At 50.4% G+C, this 6,590-nt stretch overlaps 1 long non-coding RNA gene across 1 annotated transcript; it reads left to right on the top strand.

The window, feature by feature from the left end:
• Nucleotides 1–1,456: 1,456 nt before the first annotated feature.
• LOC127296157 (uncharacterized) lies at nucleotides 1,457–3,307 on the top strand. The gene is made up of 2 exons (XR_007848282.1): nucleotides 1,457–1,884; nucleotides 2,773–3,307. It is a non-coding gene; the product is annotated as an uncharacterized lncRNA (long non-coding RNA).
• Nucleotides 3,308–6,590: the final 3,283 nt, after the last annotated feature.

Raw genomic sequence — 6,590 nt, 5'->3', positions numbered from 1 at the left:
CTACTCCGGCGCCTCTCCTCCACCCATCTCCACCAGCAGCGCCGACGAGATGAGCTTTGGATTGGCCCGGCACCGACGAGGTGACCTTCAGGTACTGTAGACAGGTGAGAGGGGGAAGGGGAAATGAGCTCGCCTACTTATATGCATTGCGTTGCTTGCTATACACATGCCTATTACATGTTAACCTGGACACCGGGACATTTTTGTCCAGGGTCTGCCCCTGCTCCTCCGGAGGTGCCTAGTGAAGCCTTTGCACAAAGCTTCGCCCATTTCATAAGAGGTGCGTCCCGAGCAACGCAACTCGACGAAGATGGGCATGATGACCGCCGAGCTCGCTCCCAGCAGCGGGACTCCATTTCCCATGGAGTGACCAGCTAGCGAGATATCTCCGGAGTTGTTGAAGAAGGCCGGCGAAGAAGCCGTCACTGCCGATGTCGTAGAGATTCTAAACCTCATGTCTCTCCAGATGAAGGAGATGTGATTTCCCTTTGAATGTTCTTCCTATTCTCCTGTATGACTCTATTTCCAGTTACCCTATCCTACATTTCACTACTAGAAAAAATGTTACCCGTGGCGCGCTATGCGTGTCCCACGACTAGCACACACCGATGTTAATAGTTACATGTGGCGTACCATTTGATGCGCCATGGGTACTGTACATAGCCGTGGTGCACCACACAATGCGCCACAGGTAACTCACGGTGGTGCGCCACGGGTAACTCACGGTGGTGCGCCAGAGAGAATGGAGAGATGCTGCAGAGGATAGGCGAAACACGAAGGAGGAAGAGGTCGACGACCGGTTGGGAGAAGAGAGGGAGGAAAAGAGATAGCGGCGCCTCGAGAACAGACTAAATGGGAAGATAGGGAACTAGGTTTTCCAACCAAGCTTATAAGGAGGAGTTGTAGCTCACCGTGCGCCCCAACATACCAATGGCGCACCACTACTAACGGTGCACCACGAGGGTAAGTTTTTCTCTTTTCTAAAAAAAAAATCAGCGAAATATAAACTTCCGAAAACTCTATTTTCCTTTTTTTAATTTGACGATTCTAGAAAATTGGTAAACGATCGTAGGTAGGCCGTTGAAATCAGATGTAACTTTTTTTCTTCTGTAGATGTTTTTTCATATAGAAAACTTTTTCATTCGATGATGTATGCAAATTTAAAGCCATTTTACCGAAACATAGAGGTTTTTTTTTTGAAAATTTTATCGAAATTCATGGTTTTTTACCATGTATCGAAGTTCATGGTTATTTATCTTCCTAACAATTAGATTAATTAACTTAACTACATCTTAAAGGATTTTAGAATTTGATGTTTCTATTACTTCTTTTATTTTTTTTCGAAACTGAAAAGCTAAGTGCAGCCATCCCTACCAGCACAGCCTAGAAATATCCACCCATGGCGCACCACTTTAAGGCCTCGTTTGGTAACGGAGTATTCACAGGGATTGGCGAGTATTATCCCGGCCCAACTTTGAATCCCCGATTTTCCCCAAAAGCCTATTTGGTGCTAGAGTTTTAGGCCGATTTTATCCCCGCTCATCCCCGTCTATCCCCGTCCCCGGCCCATTTTTGCCTTGGACACAATCCACGACCCAGACCCCGTGTTTTATCCCCGTCCCCGGCGAAGATCTAGCTACAGGCAGCACGCAAGGCAACCGGCGCGAGCGGTGGCGAGCGGATCAACGGCGAGCGGATCGGCGGCTAGCGGAGGTGCAGGAGCTGAGGGAGGGACGAGAGCTGCGGGAGGGGTGGAACATCTGACCGGCGAAGACAGAAGTGGATCCCGCCGAGCCGCTCCACATCGCCGCCGCCGTTGTTATTGGTTTTTGACCGGCGACACCACCTCCCGCCGGTCCTGTACTCCGGTCTACATGCTCTCCGGTGACCCCCTTCTCTATCTCTCTCTCTTTCATGGCTGTGTACTAGCTGTGTTTCTCCCGATCTGAGCGCATCCAACCTTTCATCCCAGGGGCGGAGCTGCGCCCGCGGTGTGTTAGCACCGGTCCGGCTGGATAACACGAGCGATTGGCTAAGTGATGTATTTCTGTAAGCTCGATGTTAGATTCTTGTAGGTGCTTGCTTGTAGCTAGTAAGCTTGAGGTAGCCAAGCTGGCAATTTGCAGTTTGGTGGGTTTCAGTTTGTTTACAGTGGTTTCATGAAGTAAAACCGTTCTGGAGTAATACATATTCAACAGGACTGACAAACGCACATGGTATTGCAGCATTCTGAGGGCATTTCGTCTCCTTGTTATAATGTAGTTAAAATTCGCATTCTAAGTTGTGCTTTTGATTTAGTCAAAATAGTAATAATAAGTAATCAGTTTGACTGTTGTAGCAGATCAACCTGTGCCTGGTTTTAGCCTTCTATTTGCCAAATTAATGTTACAGTTTTTTTTAAAGGAAAACGTTAATATTACATGAAATGTGTGCTTAGCTAAATTTGTCGTACACTTCCAAGTTAATATTTTGGCATGGCAAAGTATGTTTGATGTGCCTGGCAAAGTATGTTGCAGTTTCTTCTCTGGCAAAGTATGTTTGTAGTACAATTCAATTCATCGACTGTTGCATTTTCTTCTCTGGTAAAATATGTTTGCCGTCTCCACTTATGTTGATGCTGTGTTGCTCTGGTACTTATGCTTTCAGTTATCCATGTGGATATTTATATGCTTTCAGTCATCCATCACCTGAACATGATCATGCACCAAACTCTTCTAACATCTTTGCGTATGATTACAGACTATCTTAATGCCTGACTTGTGTTTCTTGAAGATAGCATGGACCAAATCAACTCGCTTCAATTTTCTGCGCAAGGGCATCCTCGAGGAAGGGGGCAGCTGCTGCCCCATCTGCGACACTCCCCTTGAAGCTCCAGCTCACATCATGTTCGAGTGCAGCTTCGCTCGCTGCTTCTGGTCCATGCTTGGCGCGGCGCCGGCCGACACCACTCGCCCCGTGTCCGCGACGTCCACCTGCCCCCTCCCGCCCTTCGCTCCTCGCCGCACTGCGTCGATGCTCTCATTACTCTGCCTATGGCACCTTTGGAAGCATAGGAACGGGGTCGTCTTCAACGGTGATCACTCAAAAAATCCAACATAGTTTTGAAGAGTCGTCATCTTTTGTCATAGAAAAAATTGCCGGGAATAGTTGCATGGAATATCTAATTTATGCTAAACTGTTGTGAATTATGTGACTAAAACTCTTGCGTTATGGATGCTGATAACTGTTGGATGTTGACTTTACAGAGTTATGTTCATCTATTGCCATAAAAATTGAATCTTTTGTAGTTTATGCTGAATTGTCTTCATTGTTGCTTGTTGTTGGTTTTATCCCCATCCCTGCCTACCAAATGCGTTGGTTTTAAACCAGGAGATTAGGGATTGGCAGGGGAGAGTATTTGTGGGGATTGGGTGAAGGTAGGGGTTTCACCCAATACTCTAGCGGATTATCCCCACTAATCTCCACAAATACTCCGTTACCAAACAAGGCCTAATGGTGTTCCACGAGTAATTAAGCATAGGTGACGCACCACCTTTTGAGTGTGCCGCCACGTGTAAGCAAATTAAGCTGTTTTTTAGTAGTGTTTAGTTTAAACCGTTAGGCAGATTTCCTCTATGGAAGTCTATTTTTGCATCTTCCATACTCTCCGTTTTCGTGCTGTGATCTTTGCGTCATGACATGCTCGTGATTTCGTGGCGCCATTGCGTCGGTGTAAGGCCTTGTGAGAATGGCTGGGGCCATTTCCCCCTCCCCCCCCCCCCCCCCCCCGATCGTCCAACCTCCCACTAAGGACCATGTCCAGTTGGGGCGAGAAGCGACCGCAAATCCTTTCCCACCGTTGTGAGAATGGCCTGGCCTGGGCGAAGCTCATATGAGCGTCATGGGCGGGGGATATGTGGTACGCCGAGCTCTACTCGAGGCGTAGGGATCAGTGCTGCTACCCAGGGTACCCACGGGCTAGTAGCGACAATCATGAGTTCCGAAGAACCGCCCTACTCCTCCAACGAGTTGTCTATGACGGTGTCGAAGACGAACTCGATCGACTTTCTGAAGTCCATCTGCAGCCAACAAACGAAGGATCAATGGCTTGTCTACTTGGGGCAAAAGGCCAAAATGGTATCGATTTGTGTACTTACAATATGCCGAACAAAACAGGTCCTAGGCGTTGATGCCAATGGGCGGGTCCGAGCAGACGGGCGGCAAACAAGGCCCAGGAATGGTGCCGGCAAGTGCACTCTAGGATGCTGGCACTAGTCGCGGCCTTCGGCGTGCTGCATCTAAACATATGGTGCCAACAATGGCGTGGGGCTAGGTCAGACAGTGTAGTCACTCTAGGGTTGCAAGGGAAAGGAGGGATGCGATTTGGTGGCTACTGTGTTCGGTGTCCCTGGTGGGTGGGTCCCTCCGTCCCTGGGTTACTTGATGGGGACATGTGCGGAAGCGTCTTGTGTCCGCGCCGATGATGCATTGCTAGCCCAAATTTAGGCCGAGAATGAGTTGATGCTGATAGGCCGGTCACTCTGCGTATGGCTGCTAGCTTAGGTTGTTACCATTTTCTGTCCGCAAAAACTAAATCTGACATGATTGGTCCTGATGTGTTGAGCTGTTGGAGATGCCCTTACCACTTGCGAAAGCTAGGGTGCTTGACCTGGACGTATGTTTGATTTTTTGGGTTGGTCCGCCAGATGATCCAACCCCGTTCCCATGCTCTCTTCCCTCGCTCCCGCCTCAACACTACCACCGTCCACATGTAGATCGTCCCTGGAGAACACCACACTAGCGGAGGGATCCAAGAAAGAAGGATCTAAATCAGCACGATCATTTTCATCTCTCGGCTCCCGTGCGAGGGCGGGGGGTCCTTGCATCTGGTGCCTCGGTGGCCCTCCTCCCTCCCACCTTCCGCTCGGCCTCACCGACTCTTGTGTGGCTGTTGGTTGGGTGTTGCTCGTCGCGACCATGTTAGGGACTACAGAAGCTAAGGCGGCGTCCCTCCTTCCTCCTACCTTCCGCTCGGCCTCACCGACGCTTGGGTGGCTGCTTGCGAGGTGATGCTCGTCGCGACCATGTCGGGGACCACGGAAGCCAGGGCGGCAACCTGGATGGCGAAGACGGCGTTGGCCTAGCCGCATGTGGCGGGTGTTGGTGTTGCATCCCGGGGCCTGGGTCTTGTGGGTGGTGAGAGGTTGGCGGGCGTGGGCGTGGTGTGGAGGCCGCCCAGTTGGGCATCTGGCATCAGATCTGAAGATGGCTGCTCCTCCATGTGTTGTCTGTGTCCCGTTCCAGCTAGGGATCTCGTTCTGGAGGTTGGTGTGTGTGGTCGGAAGAGGGGCTCTGGACTGGGGAAACCCTAGGCCAACGGTGGTGGTCACGACATCGAAGATGCTGCCGGCGTCGTTCTCCTTCTTGAAGGCGGCAACGAGGTTTATCTTCTTCCTCCCTGACATACCTATCTTGGGTGAATGCCCAAAGCCTGGGTTTGGGTGGCGGCATCGCTCTGGCGTCATTCCTTCATTGGAGGCACCGCCTTGGGATAGCGGGGTTGTTGGACGAGCTTGGCGGTGCTTGGTAGGTAGCTTGTAGCGATTTCACCATATCTTCTCTATCTTCTTCGGGCAGCTTGGTCTTGTGTGTTGTGGTTGATTCTGCGGGCGGAGGTGAATTATGTGCGTGGCGGCGTGGCGAGGCGAGTGTTTTAAGTATTCATCTCCAGCAGCAGGCTTCAAATGTCCATGTGTTCTCAGGGAGAGCTCTCTACCTAATGACAGGTGCAGCGTCTCAGATTTTTTGGGGCGAGAAACCAAGGTGATTTCTTCATAGGTGGAAACGAATTTTGTTTTTTTGCTTGGCTTGGCCTCTGAAGGTTGAAGATGGTGCGAGTACCTCAATGCCGCTCTTCTTCACCAACTTGGCTTCTTCAGCCGAACAGGGCGGAAAAATGGACTCTAGCTGTTTCCTTTTTTCGTGCTTGCTGTTTTCCGTTTTCTATTAGTAGCTGGTTTTCGGTACTTTGTATTAATCTACTACCAGCAATGATCTTATTAATTTAAGGCAGGTTTACAGATTCGTGTTTAAAATTTGACCTCTCGCTCGCCACCCTGCGGTCGCAGCTGACCTGATCGATCCAGCGGCAAGCAGCCAACGCGCGAGAGCTGGCCTCCACCTCACGTGACCATTAATGCGAGCAGCAGACATTCAACGCCTTCGGTGCGATAAACAACGCCCGGGAAACCGTGGCGGTCGGCGCTCCGTCGCTCCATCCCCTGCGCCCAGGGCGCGCAGATGCAGATGCGCGCGCGGAGAGGGCTTGGAATCTCTTGAGCTGCGTGATCCAAAAGTACTTTCCACTGGTTTATTTTTAAAGCACAACGGGAGGAGAGGTGGCCGGGAGGAAGAAGATGGCCGCGCTTCAATGCCATTTATTTTACTTCACATTACGGCATCTTGCATTTTAGATGGCTAAATTATCCTCTCGCGTATGTTTGCGTTTTCAGGACAACCGTTTGCATCGGGTATCCCAGCGGTGCGGACTTGCTTTTTTAGCATAGACACCGTCAGGATCGTTAATGGCGGTTTAACGTCCCGTTGAGGCC

Source organism: Lolium perenne, chromosome 4 (assembly GCF_019359855.2).
Source record: "Lolium perenne isolate Kyuss_39 chromosome 4, Kyuss_2.0, whole genome shotgun sequence".
NCBI lineage: Eukaryota > Viridiplantae > Streptophyta > Magnoliopsida > Poales > Poaceae > Lolium > Lolium perenne.
The sequence above is the reverse complement of the archived record's forward strand: the minus strand, read 5'-3'. Positions and strand labels throughout refer to the sequence as shown.